The sequence below is a fragment of the Cyanistes caeruleus genome, chromosome 21 (assembly GCF_971803275.1).
Source record: "Cyanistes caeruleus chromosome 21, bCyaCae1.hap1.1, whole genome shotgun sequence".
In the NCBI taxonomy this organism is placed as follows: domain Eukaryota; kingdom Metazoa; phylum Chordata; class Aves; order Passeriformes; family Paridae; genus Cyanistes; species Cyanistes caeruleus.
Window position 1 is genome coordinate 1712671 of NC_141721.1, and position 17391 is coordinate 1730061.

General features: G+C 45.5%; 1 long non-coding RNA gene across 1 annotated transcript; it reads right to left on the bottom strand.

The window, feature by feature from the left end:
* Positions 1 to 10562: 10562 nt before the first annotated feature.
* LOC147649594 (uncharacterized) lies at positions 10563 to 15085 on the bottom strand. The gene is made up of 2 exons (XR_015278347.1): positions 14854 to 15085; positions 10563 to 13993 (listed from the first exon to the last, which is right to left on the bottom strand). It is a non-coding gene; the product is annotated as an uncharacterized LOC147649594 (long non-coding RNA).
* Between the last annotated feature and the right edge of the window lie 2306 nt (positions 15086 to 17391).

Consider the following 17391-nt stretch of genomic DNA (forward strand, 5'->3'; position numbering starts at 1 on the left):
CACCCAACCAAGGCAGGTTTCAAGCTTTGTTTTGTCCCTGCTTGCTGTTGCTTTGGGAGAATTTATAAGAAGCTCCCTGAAATATATTGGTTTTGTTCTCCCAAATAACACCTGGCCCCAGGCCTGGACCTGTTGCCATTTTGCCTTTGAGAAACTGCACTGGGCTGTCTTGAGGAAGCATTTTTACTTATTCAGTGGTTAATGCACTTCTGTGGGTAAAACTCTCCCTCTCTTTTTGTAATATTGTTGTGCTTATTGCAATTTCTCAGTAATTTGTGATTCCAATTAATAATCTCTCCTGGTACTCCTCCATATCAGAAGGGGCAAGGGAAAAAGGGAGCAGCTTGAGCAGGTTTTAAACCAGCACAAAGTGTCACAAAACCTTTTGTCCAGGCACTTCTCTGGGAGGAACCAGAGGAGGAGCCACTCAAAGGAACCAAGGATTTGTCCTGAGAAGCTCAGCTTCATGTTCAGAGAGCTCCCATCAGCAGGGCATCCCACCTCCCTGCACTTGACAGGTTTTTGGGGATTGGGACGATTTCAGTCTGTGTGTGGCAGCCATGCCTGGTGTCCCTGCTGCAGCAGAGCACCTCCCCAAGTGTCCAGGAGCTCCAAAGAACCCAGAGGAGCAGCTGCAGTGTCAGGACAGACACAGAGGGACAATCCCTGCATCCCACAGGTCAGGCTGGGGAGAGACAGCACAGAGAGTTTGCCCTCCTTTCATCAGCAGAAGGTTGCCTGTAGCCCTTTGTCCATGAACTGCAAGGTAATTAAGAACCCGATTGACTTTTTAGATGCTGAAGGAAAGTATTTTGAAAAGCTCAGGGGTTTGGTGTGCTGTAATCAATGAAATTGATGGGTGCTGTGAGGCTTGGGAGGAGCAGCTGAGGGCTCCTCTTCCCCAAGGCAAGTCCATCTGCAGGAGGAATGGGATGTGCAGGAGGGCTTTGTTGTCCTGGCTCTGTCCCTGCTGATGCTGTTGCTGGGTACTGAGCAGAAACAGGCTCAGACCCACTCTGAACCCTGAATTCCACTGAAAAACCCATCTTTTCTCTGTGAAATACCAAACCAAGACAGCTCACGTGGCTTCAAAGCACCAGCAGTGCTGCTGAGTTTGCAGAAAGTCCTGGCAAGCTCCAAGAAAATCCCTGGGAACGTCTGGAGCTCACAAAGGGGAAAAACCTGAGGAAAGCAGAGTCTTTTATTCCACACAATCTGTTCCTCATGACCACGGAGAGCTGGTGAGCAACAGGTCACTCCAGAAGGAGAAGGGTGGAGTGATGTCCTGATCTGAATTATTTATACATTGTCCCCCAGAAAAAAGAAGCTCCAAGATGAGTCGAAACTTAATTAGGCACAAAGAAGATCCTAATCCACGCCAAACATTTCAGAGTTCACACCACATCAGACACCAGAGAATCCAAAGTCAGGACACAAATCCCTGAGGAGCAGCTTCAGCATTTCCACTGCTGCATAAATGTTGGTTCAGACCAGTGAGAATCCTTTGAGCAAGGACTCCCATCTGCCTGTTTTACTGCACCAACCACCAGGACACTTGTGACAGCATACAAATAATACATAGCAGTGATTAATAAATAATCCATGAAACACAGCACAAACTCTGCACTGAATCAATTTCCTGTCCCAAAGCTCTACAGCAAAGCCAACACTTGCAACTGCATTACAGAAAATACACTATTTGTATGAAAGTTGAAAAATACTGCTGTCATAATTAGATTTTCCATTAGGCTTGTGTGGCATAATTAAAAGTGTAATTTCTCTGTAAGCACATAGCAGAGCTCTAGAAAAAGGGTGTCAGTACTTATTAAGGGCATATGCAGGTACTTTAACGAACCACTTAAATTGATTAAGTACTAAACTAGGCTATGGAGTCTAATTGTTTTGAACAAATACCTACTTACAGCCTGTGAAAGGACATTGCCTTGCCTGTTGGAAAACTCAATTTATTCCAACAACTACTGATTTTAGCCCTGAATGCCATTCTCAGCTCCCAGTACCCAAATGTGTCCTGTGGACACCACAGAAGCCTCTTGCAGACTGCAGAAGGACCTGAAGAGCTCAGATGAAAGCAGGAGCTTGTCAGGGTTTGTGTCCTGTCCCCCTGCAGCTCCAGGTGGTCCCTGCAGCCCCCTTGGGGCTCACCTGCCCTCAGCACACTGCATCAGCTTCTCCTGCCTTTGCAAAGTCCTGGCTAATTCTCCTCCCTGTGGAAATTCCCCACTGAGATTTCAATGGAAGAGACAGGAGCTGGGTCAGATAAGCCTCTCTGAAATCCAGACCTGCTATTATCAGCCAGACTGGGCATGTTTTCACTCCAGCAGGCAGCTGTGGTTTGTGTGAGCCCAAGTCAGGACTCAGTGGTCTGCTCTTCACAGGCACATCACGCTCTGGAGCCCTTAAAAAGCCTCAGAGGAGCCTCTGAGGAAAAGCCCATGGCCTCTATTTCCAGGAGGGAATTCTGCAGTGTCTGGGAGCTCCTAAAGCAGCAGCACTGGAACAAGGATCTGCAGTTTCAGGAGGATTCAGGCAGCTCCCAGCTCTGATACAGGCACAGGCAGGGAGCTGCAATGCCAAGTCCACCTGGTCCTGGGCTGTCCCAGCAGAACTTGAGGAGGAAGCAGAGCTTCCCAAAATGAGCTTCAACATGAATTTAAAAGACTTGCCAGGCTGGGAGGGTTTGAACCAATAAGCCTGATTCCCCCAGCACACTGATTTCCTGCTGTTGTGCTTGCATAAAGTCATCTTAGCTTTTCCTGCTAATAAATGGGAAGACAATCTGACCCAGCCTGTTCATTGACAAGCTCTGCAAAAGAAACCTCAGGAATATTTTATTCCTCCCACATTAGGAACGTACAGAACATACAGAGAAATTTACCATCACATAATGATCCCTATTATGCAAAGCAAGGCTGACAAAATTTCCATCATTACATTCCTGACAAGTACTCAGAACTGCGGGGGCTTTCAGGCTTTCTTTTGAAAGAAAAAGACCTGCAAAGTAGTTTTAATGTCTTAAATATGGAGTAGGAACTTCATCCTCTCCCTATTCACAAACACCTTAAATACATCTCCTTCCTTCACAGCTCGTTAATCCCTACTCCTCTGCACTTCAAACATTTAAATTCTTTCCACAGATCTAACGCAGAAGGGGTGTTTATATCATGTTTAATCAGCACTCGCCAGCTCTGAACACCCCTGGTGACCTTTTCAGTTCCTGAGTGACCAGAGATCATTATGGAATCAACCAAGCCAGGACCTTGTGGGAGCCCCAAGCCCCTGTGCCCTCACCAAACCACAATCCTTCTGACACATTTTGCATCCAGAAGCGTCCATCAGATGGTTCCACTGCCATCGAAACACTGATTAAAATCCTGAAGCTGGAGGACAAGTGGGAAGGCAGTGAAGTAGCAGCTTGCTGGGTTTGATGCTGTTTTAGGGTGCGGATTGGATCCAGTTACTCTGTTTGGAGGCTCCAGACCCCAAAACTCTGACTGATGACACTGGCAGGTGATGTGCTTTGCTAACTGGTGTGGGCTGCACTCACAGAGACCTTCCAGGGCCACCTCATCTTCCTCACTGCCTTTGGAATCCCAACACGAGCAAATATCCAAGGGAGGTGCGATGAGAGAGCATCACTGGCACACCATCCTCTGCCTGTTTTACCTTCCTTACCTTTTTTTAATCCATTCTGTGTGTCCCTCTCCCACCTCACATCTGCATTCAGATCTCCCCTGCTTTCCTGAACTGTTCCACTGTCCAAGCTGGGGCTCTCTTTGGAGAGGAGGGAGCCGATGCTGTGGGCATTAATGAGCATCACACAGGGCTCTGCTCCCAGCGCTCACACGCCGTGGGCCAGGGGCACACGTGAGCCCCAGAGCAGTAATTAAGGGATTTTAGGAGCAGAATGCCCTCCCAGGGCAGCAGCAGATTGACACATGGTATTTCCCTGGAATAATGACCGTGCTGAAATGTATCGGATCCGTGTGCCGCTGTGTTTCCAGCGATTTGTAAGAGCTGTTCAGTGTGTAGCCAGCTGGAATGCACAACAGCACATAATTGTTCTATTACTGCAGACTTCAATTGTTTCTCTTTTATTCATTAAATGGGCATTTATTGGAAGAAAGGTCCTTTTTTTAGATGCATTTTTACACAGCTCTGGATTGGACTTGCCAGGACTGAACAAGGGCAGACCTTCCCTTTTCTCACTGTGCTCTCCGAAGGAAAATGGAGCGTACAAACACTGGAAGTTTTGTGGTTTTTTTTTAAATGGAGATGTTGAAAGCCTTTCACATTCTGCACTAGAACAAAAATGAAGCCTTTTGAAATGTTGCATGGGAGTCAAGGCAGGAGGCCACCCACGCTGACTGTGGGAGAGGAGAGAGCAAGGGGCTGCTCAGCCTTGGGCATCCTTTGGGTCAGGAAAGCACCCAAGGACTTGGGGAATGGAGGATTGCTTTCATGAGGGCTCCTCATAACTCCCTCCCAGTTTTTTCCAGGGAGAAAACTGCCTGGAGCTCACCTGCAAGCCAGGAGCCATGAGGACCTGAACAGCAGTGGGTGCCCAGGGGGGAGGCGTGATGCGAATCTCTGCTTTGCACCAACAATTCCACAGTAGGCCAGGAGCTCCTTCAAGTCCAAAACCACCCTACTCAGACTTAAAAAGCACTGCAAAACTGACTGTGCCATCTCCACTGTGCCATCTCCAGAAGTGCTTCCTGTAGAAGAAGCATTGTTTTGATTTCAGAATGTTTTACAGAATACAAGAGACTGAATCCAAACCCAGGAACCCCAAGGCTGAGGTTCCTAATTCCCACTTCAGCTGTTCCCACAGCATTATGTGGACCTTTTCACCTGTCCATTCTGGTCAGACCACATTACCTGACCAGCTCAAACTGGCCTGTACTTCACTCTGCAACAAAAAAGCAAAACATTAAAATGTAAAAAAAAAAAAAAAAAAAAAAAAAAGAAACCCAAAACACTAAATGCACATGTATATACAGTAAAATGTATATACAGGAGGAAATTCCCCTCGCTCTCCCAGCTTTTCCTTAAGCTCTTGAAATGTGAAATGGCCTTGAAAAAAACAAAAAAAAAAGCAAGACGTAATTGTTTCCTGTGCAAACCTCGTGCCAGACTTTATTTTTATGGGCTGTATTTATTGACTTTAGCTATTTTTCCAGTATGCTGCACAGTGTTAGACTTGGCAAGAAGTCCTCCAAAGTGAAATAACATCTCTGATAAAGTGGGAATTCTCATTGTTTGGCATGGTCAAAGGAAACTCCAGCCAAGCAAACTTATGACCTTCTCTTGTGTCAGACTCAAATCCAGGCCAGGCCAACCACTCTTCATTCCTCTTAAGTCACCAGAAAATCCAAATTTGAGGTCTGATCCAGCACCTAAGTGAAGCCCCGTGCGCTCTGCTCCACATTTCCACTACGAGCTCCTATTTACCAGTGAGACACCCACTCTCACCAGGAGCCATCAGTGAATTAATTGCAGCTTTTTGAGAGTTAGGTCTTAACGTGCCTGTCAGCTCCAGGCACTTGCTGCACTTCCCAGGATTCGGGATGCATCCAAGACAGATGTCTCCAAAGCAGCCAGGAGAGTCCCACAGTACACACTGAGGAAGAGAGAAGACAACTGAAGAGATTTATGCTGGATGGAATGACAAGCTCAAGAGTTTAACTGCACATGGCATTTCTGGAAGCTTGCCAGCTCCAAGTTTAGTGTGTTTTGTGTACTTCACTCATAAATGTTTATTGTGACAGGTAAACACTTGTTTTGAAAGCTTGCAGGCATACTATTAAAACAGAAGTGTTCCTGACATAGTCAAGCTGTGCTGTCAAATGTTTATCTTCTGAATGATGAATGCTGGCTTCCCTCTTTGTTCCTCTCAGTGTGCAGCTCTGAACAGTCTCTCCCAACTTGTTTGGGCTCATTTCACCTGGGGGGGGGGCACAGCTGACCTGCTGGAGCAGCCCCACAATTCCCAGCCCACAATTCCCATCAGTGGAGGTGAAAAAGCAAAGAACAAAGGAGGAACAAGGGGGTGAGCAGCAGCACCCAGTGCCAGCGATGCCTGCAGAGGCTGATGTTGAGCTTTGGAGACCAGAGTTCAACAGAAAGGGCTATTCCATGGCTTAGAGCATCTCAGAAACACACATTTCACAAGCCACATTCTGCAGACTTGTGCTAACTAAAAAATGTTAGAAGCAACCGTAACAAATTTTTCACAAAGGTATTTTTCACTCTATTTTTTTTTTAAGTAATCAGCTAGAAAATCTGGAAACGTTTAAGTCACAGTATTGGATGTATACATAGCCCATGAAACTGCAGACAGTCATAAAAGTTACTGGCAGAAACGAACAAAGAGTCTTATGGGTGAGAATTAAAATTCTCCACTTGGTGCAAATATGCCTTGTACAGAACCAGCAGAAAAGCCTGTGAAAAAAAACGACAGTAATTTCTGTGTATCTCAGTGTAATTGCATATGTTAAAAGGCTGTGGAATTCAGCAATGATCCCATGGGCTTTCAAGTGGATTTCAGATATTTCACAGTGTGTCAGTTATAGATTGAGATGTAAGACTTTAGGGAAACCAAGTACAATCTTTGATTAGATGGAATAGCATCAGATTTCCATGAAAATGCAAATGTTTAATGAATTCATTGCTAATGCAGCTCTGGCTGCTTCTTTGTTCTGTTGCAGAGGTACTTCAAGCATGAGTTTGCTGACCTGCAGTGGGTGCAGCACTGGGGCCAATTTAAGCAGCACTGCTGGAACTGTTCCCTGCTGGGGCCACAGGGATGGGAATGAGAATCAATGATTTATCACTGACTCAGGAAATCTGACTTACACACCACGTAAAGCCTTGGAATACCCACCACAGGAGGCATCAGAAATGATCCTCTCACCCAGGAGCCAGAGGAGGGTTGGGTTTCTTTCTACCACAGCCCTGACAACCAAAGGCAGGTTCTTCAAAAGGTGCAGGAATTGCTTCCCACTGATGGGCACAGCAGCACAAAGTGCATTTCACACTCACCTTTCACAAGTGGGAAGAAATCTGGCTGGAATCTGGGGCCTCTTTGCTAAAAAAGAACAGCAAACTCCAAAAGAGAAGGTGAGAGACAAGAAGAGTTATATTTTTATATGAAGTGGGAAGAAGAGGAGGTAGCTGGTCTCTGCTCATGTCTCTATTTTGTTTTTTCTAAAGTTTGCACTGAAGATGTTTCAAGAGGATGTCCTGACCTGCCCTGGTAACAGAATGTGTCTGTAAACAAAGATCAATGGTCATTCCAATTTTCATTTCCAGTTCTTCTTCCCTTTTCCTGCCTTTTTTGCCCTCATATTTATCTGCTCTTGGCTTACCCATTCCAGCTTTTGTTCTCAGCTGTTTCTTCTCTCCTGCCCTCTCAGCATTCAGTCAGACACAAAACATTCCTTACAAAACATTTCTTATGAAAAGAACCAGGACTCAGAGGGGAGTGCAGGACCCCCACGCCCATCACACCCCCATAAATCACCCCATTGCCCAAAAGCCCTCCCAAAATGCCCAATTTTGGGTGCAATCACCTCTAGCACTTTGTTTCAAACACAGCCAGCATTGCAGGATAACCCAGGTGAATAGTGATGTACACACTTCACCTTTGCAATTTGGGCAGCCTACAAAGCCCTGAGATATTAATTGCCATTGCTAACTCCTGCCTGGCAAGGGAAAAAAAAATATTTAGATGTTCAGTAAATGCTTCAGGTGAAGCCTTCAAAAACTCAAAGCTAAACAAAATATTCTCAAAATTTAGGTCTATTTTAAAAATCCTCCCAGGCTGGCTTCATATATCATCCAAGTTGGAACTGTTCTCATGATGTATTATACATGGAGACTGCACTACATCACCAGAGTTCTGACACTGCCATGTTCAGGGGATGCTAGGATACAATGAATTACAGCACTGGACGTTGACAAATACACTTTGGGGGAAGTTTAAATTAATTTTTTCGGCTGCTCGCAGTTGGCTTAGGAAGTCATTTTTATTAAATAAACTGGTAGGAGAGTGGGCAGATTTCAGAGCTCTTGAGAAGGGGAATGGCAGAGGAAAGAGGACAGAGAGCAAGGAAGCAATTTCAGCTCTGGGCTTTTGGAAAAGTCAGCTGGGCCAAGCCCTGGCTGTGCTCACAGCCAAGCACAGCACATGGGCTCTCACCTGGGAAATTCATAATCAGCCAGTGCTCCTGGGTTTGGGGGGTTTCTTCATGAAAATAAATCAGTAATGATGAGAAGGAAAGGATAAAGTATAGCTGATCTTGCCAAACAAAAAAAAAAAAAACCTTTTCTGAGAAGCAAAACTAGTACCTTTGAGAAAGGCATGAATACTAAACACCTTTTCTCTCTGAAGGAATCTTTTGTCATTTCATGGGGAATCAATTAACCACAGTGTCTTATTCAGGTAGACTTTAGATTACTACCACATCCCTTCACTATAGATAATTAACCTCAGTTTCTGAATTAGCAGCAAAATAAGCCAGTTATTAGTTTTTATAATGACTAGAACTCAATATTTTGGGTAGTTAAACACCCAAGAGTTTAAATTAAAATAGACATCTGACAGAAACCCCTAGAGTGTTCTTCAGATCATTAATATTATAAATTCCACAGTAGATTGAACTGACAATGTTCCCTTTTCCTTTTGGAGCACTCCAAAGGGATGAGCTACTCCCTCAAATCAGCATTCAGTTTGATCTCTGAAATAATCTCTCCTTGATACCTAAAGCCTCAAGGCCAACAGCATGGTTAAACTCATATCCTCCTCCTTCCAGAGTTCTGTCTGGTGAAGAGAGAGAGAAAAATAATGGAAAAGCCCTTGTTCCACACATGACCAGTGTAAACTGATGCTGACATCCCAGAACAAGGGTCTGGCTGAGGTCACAGCCTGGCCAGGGAGGACCCTGGAGCTCCCATCCCTGAGGCAGCAGGGCTGAAGGATCCTGAGACAATGCTGCTGCCTCCCCCTGCCCCACCTGTGCCTGTCTCACCCCTGGGTGATGCTCTTCCTCATCACCCTCACCCTGAACACTGCTCACCATCAAAACCCTTCTCTGATGCACCCTCTGCATCGCTCCTGCTGCCAAAGGAGCCCTGTCCTGCCTGTACTTGCCCTTTCTTCCCACCAAGGTGACACTGAGACTTGGTGAACTCCTTGTCCAGCCTTTATTTTCCTCTACTCACCAGTTCCCCCTCTGCAGAACCTCTGCCTCTTCCTCATACCCTGCACTGATTATTCCAAGTTTTGTGCCTTGCATTTGTCTCTAATTCTATTTTTTTTTTCCTCCCCCAAACGATTTCTGCAGTTTGTGGAACTCCTTTGAACTCATTCTTGTGTTCACACTGGACAATGAATTCATGTCCAATACATTTACAGTCCCTCCTAGCTCGGTGCCACCTCTAAGTTTCACAAGTGTCATTTCCATCATCCAGGTTGTTAATGGCAATGTTGAACAGAACCAATGTTCTCCCCGAGCCCCAGCCAGCCTCTCTCCCCTTCTGAGGGCTTGCAGGGGATGTTTTCCCCACAGAAGGGTGGAAATACATCCCTGACTTCTGTGGAAGCTGTGACTTGTGAGCCACAAAGGCACAAACACAAATCCTGAACATACTGCAAATCCTGATGCAGACATCACCTTTATTCCACTTTAGCTCCAACCAGCCAGGCACAACGCCACAAAGGAAAGAAAGACAGAATAAAAGCTCCAGGGACTGTCCTGCTGCAAGTAAAATGTGTATTCTAAGAGAAATGAATGTTTACCTTCCCATTTATGTGAATCAATTAGTGATAAATATCCCCAGGGCACAGAAAGTCTGGCACAGATAACAAAGGATATGCCCCAAATAATGGAGGATTAGGAAAAGGCACACACCAGTAATAAAATATCAGCTGCAGATGCCACTTGAGAAGATTGCAAAACAGAGAAGAGTGAGTAGCTGAAGGAGGAGAGAAAGCAGAGGTGAGGAGGAGATTGCAGGATCAGTAAAGATAAATGATGACTGTGCTTTTTGAGTGTCTATGCGAGAGTTAAAAGAGTTCAGTGCAGAGCCAGGAAGGTCTCTGGGAGAACAGAAGGGTAATTTATAAACAAAAGAGTCAGACAAGGCTTCTCTGCCCAAAAATAAGTCACTTTTTTCCCAGTTCTATCAGTCCCTCTAAGAAAAGATATTACCTTTCTCTTCAAACCTTACCCCTTGACAATACCAAAATAGAAAGATATATTTGCCCAGGCACTCTGATAGGACAATGGGAAATGGATGCCACGAGTCTAGAGAGAGAAAAAACCTTTTAAGGATGAAAAAGGACCAAAGTTAGAGCTTCTCAGGAATTACATTTTATCTCATGAAAAATGTCACCAAAAAGGAACAAAAATTGGTTCCCCTTCCTCAATAGCTTCATTTTTTTCAGGATGCTTTTATCAAAAAATGAAATCTTTCCCTCAAAAAACCTCTAAATGTGCCCCCTCTAAACCCCCAAACAAAACATGTATCTTTAGAGCAAATGGAGGGTTCCTAGTTGGGCTTTTTACAGCTTTGAGGCACAATTGCAATGTAAATAATGAAAAACTAGCATCTCAAGGCCATTCATTTTTTTTTTTTAAACCCCTCACTTGGCTTTTAATATTGATCTTTTCCAGACTTCAAGTAAATAATAAAAAGCAGAGAAAGGATGATCCATTCCTGTACCCAGGGCTGGGCTCTACGAGGGACACTCCAAAAAGAATTCCTCAAAAAAGCTCCTGGAAGTGCCCTGGCAGCCCTTGGGGAGAGGGCAGGAGGACACACCTGTCCCAGGTGTGGGCAGCAGCCCAAGAACAGAAATTGGTGCTTTTTTGGTGCCAGGTTCATGTCTCCATCAGCATCATCCTCTCTGTTCCTCCTGTGACAGCCCCCTGCCCACAGGCAGGTCCTGGGTCACTCCAGCCTTCATCCTCATCCTCATCCTCCTCCTCCTGGACCAGCAGCATCTCCCACTGGCCTCACCTGCCCTGCCTGGCACCTCCCCTGGCCGGGTCCTGCTGACAGGAAAGAGCAAAAGGAATAAACAGGGAATGAATCTGGAGGCGAGGGAAGAGCTGTTCTCACTTGGAGGAATTATTCTGTTGCTGTTTTTGGTTCCCAGCGTGTCAGCAGAAACTCGAGGCTTGTCAGGAGGCTGCTCCCAACCCAGTAATTACTGGAGGTGCCTCTGCTTGGCCCTATCTTGATCTTACTCTGTGTGATCACCACTTTATTATTCAGTTTTATTTTATTATTCAGTTTGACTTGGCAGCTGCCTGAGAAACCTAAGGCTACTCAAGCTGTATATTTTAAGATCTCTAAAATCTGTTGATATAAATTTCTTCTAAAGTCTTCAGGCCTGAGTCAACATTGTTAATTCTGCAGCTCCAGCCCATCAGCTTGGCAGGACACTTCACACACGCATGCACAGGGCTCAGCAGCAGCTTAAGGAGGGATCTGCCTGCAGAAGCCGTGGTTTTCCCTCTGGCTCCCAGCCAGCCCCACTCAGGGCCATCATCTGAGGGCCTCAGCAGACACAGAAACAGTTCAGCCCTTTGGACAGTGCCAGAAACAGACACTTAAGAGGAGAGAAAACACGATTGCTGGTGGAAATGGCAAGTTAAAGCTGTGTTTACTGGGTGGGGGTATGGGTGTAGCCCTGCTGGTTCTTCCTTCCTTCTCAGTCATGACAAGCACTCTCCTTCTCCCCTTTCCTGCCAGGCCAGGGGAGTTTTGGACCCTTTTCCAGGCTGTCACTCTGCAAGGATCTAAGAAAACCCTTCACCTCACTTTATTGGGTCCCTGGATCTCATCTCTTCCAGAGAGAGATTTGCAGGTTGTTTAATGTTCAGGTTTGATTTCCATCTGTGCTTTGATTTCAGATTACTCTCCCTCCTCTCAGCCTTTTCATGATCAAAACTCAGATCCAGCTTCCCCCCTCTGGCTTCAAACAGTTTTAATCCTGCCTCCCTAACATCTATTTTCCCTCTAATTCCCTGAAGAATTTCCCTTCTGGGATCGCCACTGTTCACATTCTCTTACATGTTCAAAGTCCTTCACATTCTTCTTTCATCCATGCCACGCTCCCCTATCACAGACTGCTCTGATTCCACTTCTTCAAGGGCAGAAATGTGTATTTTCATCCACGCTGTTAAGGGCTTGGAAGAGCTGGATCTGTGTTCGCACATCAGAGGCCCAAAGAGAGCCCAGGAGATGTTCCAGCTGCTCACGTGGAGGCTCAGCCGGGGATCTCCTGCCTGGAATTCCTTGTCCACACATGGAATTGTCCTGAAGTGGAGCAGGGGGTGGCATCCAGCTTCCACCTGGAGCCACGGCACAGTAACCCCACCTTCTGTCCACTGGTGGAGGTCGTGGAGCACAGGTGACTCTTTCTTGAAGAGAAGACACAGAGGTGGCCCTCAGCCACAAAATAAACTTGTTTTTGTCTGTAGGACTTGATTATTTCCTGTAATATCCTGCACTGCTGTCACCTTGTGCTCGGCAGGTGGAGAAGGCACTACGGAATTACTGCCACCAATATTTGACTTTGTTCAACCATTGACTTCACCTTTCTGTGTAGTAATTAATTGTTTAATTAGTCCTCTGCTGCTAGGAGTGCTCCCCATCTCTCCTAGGTTTTCTGATGACAAAATCTCTGCTGTGACACCTCCTGGTAGGTGTTTTCTGTCCCCTGCAGGTCTGTGCTCTGCTACAGCCCCCAGAGGTCTGGCTGCACCCTCTCCCAGCTCTCTGCTCTTCCTTCCAGGTCCTGTCCTTGTCCCTGTGCTGAGCAGGGGGAGCTGCCCAGGTTTCCTTGGGGATTTCAGATTCTGCACTGCCCAGACCCTCCTGTTATAAACCCCTGCACTATAGGACAGCTTGTGGGGGTCACACAGCTCCCCTTAGAAGGTCACCACACGTGTTTCTAGCAAATTCTATCCCAGGAGTGAACACACCACCCACTCCAGCAATGGCAAACCACTTAGGATGGGAAAAACTGCAGCATCAAATCCCCATCTCCTCTGACATCCCCCTAGGATGATGCTCAAGGGAGGACCAGTGACAGCCCAAACCAAACACAACAGCTCTCCCATGAGGAGTCATTCAACATTTGTCACAAGAAACAAATCTGGATCTGCAGGGAAGCTGGAAGGGAGCACAAGGAGCCCGACTGCTGGCAGGTTTGTGCCTTGAGCTCTGCTCACAGCCAGGGGAGCAGCATGCCCCAAGCCTCTCCACTGTCCCTGAGGAGCAGCTTCCCTATAAAACCTGCTTTCACACTAGTCCTGCCCTCCAGATTTTAATACCCTGCAGATTCACATCATCTTTTACCTCTGAAAATATTTACATGGGGCACTCTCAAGATAAAGTACTCACAGAAATGCTAAAGCAGTTTTTGTATAAACAGTTTTACATCAGCTCTCACACAAGTCCCTTCTCATTGCAGCCCTCGTGCACTTCCCAGTACTGAATTGCATAACATGGCTGATACCTGTCATGCACAGCTTGATAAAATTTACTCCAGATATCTAAGTATGAGATTTCTTTTTCTATCAGCAATTATTATTTTTTCCCCAGGAGTCATCCTCCTGGTCTCTTGGCATCTCAGCTGCTCTGAATCAGTGGGGAGGTGCACATGCACACATTTGGAAACATAAAAGCCAACTCAAGCTGCTGTTAGAAGAACAAACAGCTTCTAGGGCCATGTTCCCTTTTGGCAGATCTTTTCCTTTTGAAGCTGCCAGCTCCTCCAGCACTGATCCTGCCAGGCCTGACAGCTTCTGCCTCTGCACCTGAGCCCTGTGTGCAGGCTCTGTGTCCAACAAACACCTCAGAAACCACTGGTTTCCTTCCATCTTCCTGTTGACTTCATCCTGGGTTCAAGCCTCTATCTTTTCAGGCAACTTCTGATGTGTTCAGGCACCTAAGACAGCTGGAATCAAGGAGGGTTGGATGTGCAAGTATTGTGGAATCACTCTATCTGTCATTATGGGGGGCCAGGTACTTTTTAAGGTCTGACCCTAAGGAATTCATCCACTGGGAGTCATGCAATTAACCCAGTCCTGCTTCAGTCTGGTTTGGGGCTAATCTCCAGCACTACTCTGTCTCCCTGATCACACAGATGGCAGAGAAAAGCCATTTAAAGGTGAAGATTTCTGGATGGGGAGGAGAAGAGCCTGACAAGCAAAGTGGAGACTGGGAGAGTAGGCTTGAAACAGCATTTAAAATCACTGGACTAACAGTGTGCAAATGTATAAAGCCAGTTCACAAATTTGCTATCGTTGGTCAATTGGAATCCTGGAGAAGTCAGAGTTAGGAGCCCTAATGCATTGTATTTAACACTGCAGCAGGGCTCAATGTACTAATTACATGTCAGTTATCCAATATTTCTGCCAGGACTATTTCAAACAAAAGATAATTGTTCTTTAGAGGGTTTCACCCCTGCTTTATTTAATTATGTTGGCATTTTCATATATATTGTGAAAAAGCTAGCAGAAAGAAAACTGTCTTAGTCTGAGGTAGAGCATACTGGGGCAAAGCAAAGGAGAAAGAGATTTGAGAAGGAGGCTGATCCTGGCTGCTGAAGGCATTCAGGAGCTTTTAAGGGATCAAATGAAAACCAGATGTATCAGGAGCCTCAACATCCCAAACACCTCTGATCCTTCCCAGAGAATTACCCAGGGTGGGGAGGACTCCAGTGGAGAAACTCCTGACAGCACCGACCAGGCATGGTGCAAACACCTTCCTCAGCATCAGAGGTGGAAATGCTGCTAAAAACATGCCATTATTTACCCCAAGAAATCCTGAGGAAGCTTCTAGACTGATCCAGCTGAGCCCTTGCCTTCTTCCCTCCCTGCCAGATGAGCCTGCCAGGGGGGTGTCTCTAGTGCTCACATCTCCCCCACTCCTGTGGAATCTGTTTTCTTCCTCCCTTCTCAGCACAATTACTGACCTGGACTAAGGAGAAAAGGGCAAATTGCAACACTCACTAGTTAGAAACAAAGTGGGACATGAGTCTCCAACCTTGGCTCAGGGTTACCTATATTAAAAGTACAAACACATGGCAGGCACCAGGAGTTACTAATTTCAGCAGCAGCTCTCACAGAGGGGACCTTCCCAAAATAGCTCTGCTTTTGCATCACTACCATTTAAAAGCAGTTTTAAATGAAAGATGCTCATAGTCTGTCATTCTTGCAAAGTTAACTCTAGAAAAGCCTGGTCTGATAAAAAATTCACTTAATAGGTCTCAAGAGTTTCAAAGCTGTGGAAAACTCTTTGTTCTGTGTTTTCAAAATTAAACTCTCTGACTTCCTAATTTTGGCATTGAATTAGTATTTTTAAAAACATTGTCTCCTTCATTTTAGACCAAAAAAAGAAGCTGTTTGAAGGATGTCAAAGGGCAGATACAGCATTTTGACTCACTTGAAGAAAAGGTAGCTGTTGATCTGACAGACATTTCTTTTCTTTGGTCACAAACTTCACAATTCAGACTTTTTGGAGGAATCCTGAAGCAGACTGGGAAATCCTTTGAAATCACCCAACTTCGCATGAGCTGGGAAAAAACACCCCAATCCTCACTACAGAGATTGAAGAAACATTTTGACAGGCAGCCTTTAGTCAAGGGTAACAGAAATGATTGCTGCTGTCTCTTGCTGTTCCTGAAATAATCCACAAGAAACTGGTGGCTGCCAATGAGGAACAGCTGTTCATTAAGAGACCCAGGCGAACTGATAGCCAAAAAACCTGTTCCCTGCCAAACTCAAAGGGAATACACTGCAAAAACACCTTTCATACCATCTAGGCAGCTTCTACATGTTCAAAAACCCCTAATTGTGCCAATTCCACTGAGATCATAAAGCTGGTCAGCTCTCTGGTTGCCCCCAGTGTAAGCTGAAGCCAGACAGACTCAATGCAATTCGCTGCTCTCACACAAATGGCAGCACAGACTGATAAACCAGAGCAGAGACAACCATGAATAAACTGCTCATTAAGATAATAATACTGCTAGAAAAGAATAACAAAATTCCACACAGTTTTACTTGCCCTGGTTGTTGTGTAGAGAGAAATGCAGGAGCTTGGAGGGGGCATGGAAGGCATCTGAGACAGGATGGGGGGAACACCCAGGATAAACCTGGATAATTCCACAAACACCTGCAGCTCAGCTCCTGTCACCAATTGGCTCCACCTGCTTTCTCACTTTTTAATTACCCCTTGCAGCTCAGGTCTGGAGGGGAGTGCAGTAAAGGTGACCTTTCTGCAGCACCCCAGGGCACAGGAGGCTCTCAGCCCTGGGTGCACCTTGGTTTTCCTTGTCCTATTTCACACACAATCTCCTGAATATTTCCTGGATGAGAATAAACCATATTTTAACTGCTGTACCATAATTCTCTCCTTTTAATTAGAAAGTGTGCTAAATACTCGTGTCCTTGGGGAGTCTCATTGAACTAGTCAGGTTTCTGATCATGAAACTTTTGCGTTAATGAGACTTTTAGTTTGACTTAGAAAAGCTCTTACATTTACACAGCCAGGCTTTTAACTTCAAAGTCCTTGAGAATTGTTGCTGTGCATCTGTCTTGTCTGGGGCCCTTATTCACAGTTCTGGTCTCTGTTTATTATATAGGGAATGTTTTGTTTAGTGTTTATAGATATATATTTACAGCATTTAGGGATATTAGAGCTTATACCAAGCTCCATTACTATAAACACTGATCAAAGGCAGAGTTAAGTGAAGCTGAAGCACTAGAGGAAAATATTTCTGCAGTCATGATGGGAAAGTACGACTGGGAGCAGAGGGGAAGGCTGCCTGCCTGGTTATGCCACTTCCAAACCCTCCAGCCCTTCTCTCTGCCTTCCTCTCCTGCCAACCACCAACCCCAAAAGCCTTCTGACAGAGCAGGAAAAGCACCTCAGCTCTTGCAAAGATCAGCAAGTGTGTTTGTGTGGCACTGCCTACATCCAGCACATGCTGTGCTTTGCAAGCTCCATAAAGGCTGTAAATGCCAGGCAACAGGCAGTGCTGAAGTTTGTGTTTTAATTACATTCCCTACTTTTATTTTTTGTTTCTGTGGGAGACAGAAAAAGAAATTGTTTTGGTGACCATTTAAGTCGGTGTAGATCCATAAATACCTTTCCACTGTGTTTATTTTTCTTATGCTGCTATGAATGTTTTCTGGAGTTCCATTAATGCCCTGGTAAGTCATATGTCACATCCATCTCCTCATCAATTTTCCTTTCAGACTCTGTCACTTAGGGAAAATCAGGGAATTTGGTCACAGCTTGAACATTTCCAGCTTTTGGACACTTCCCTGTTCAGTTTTATGGAGGATTAGG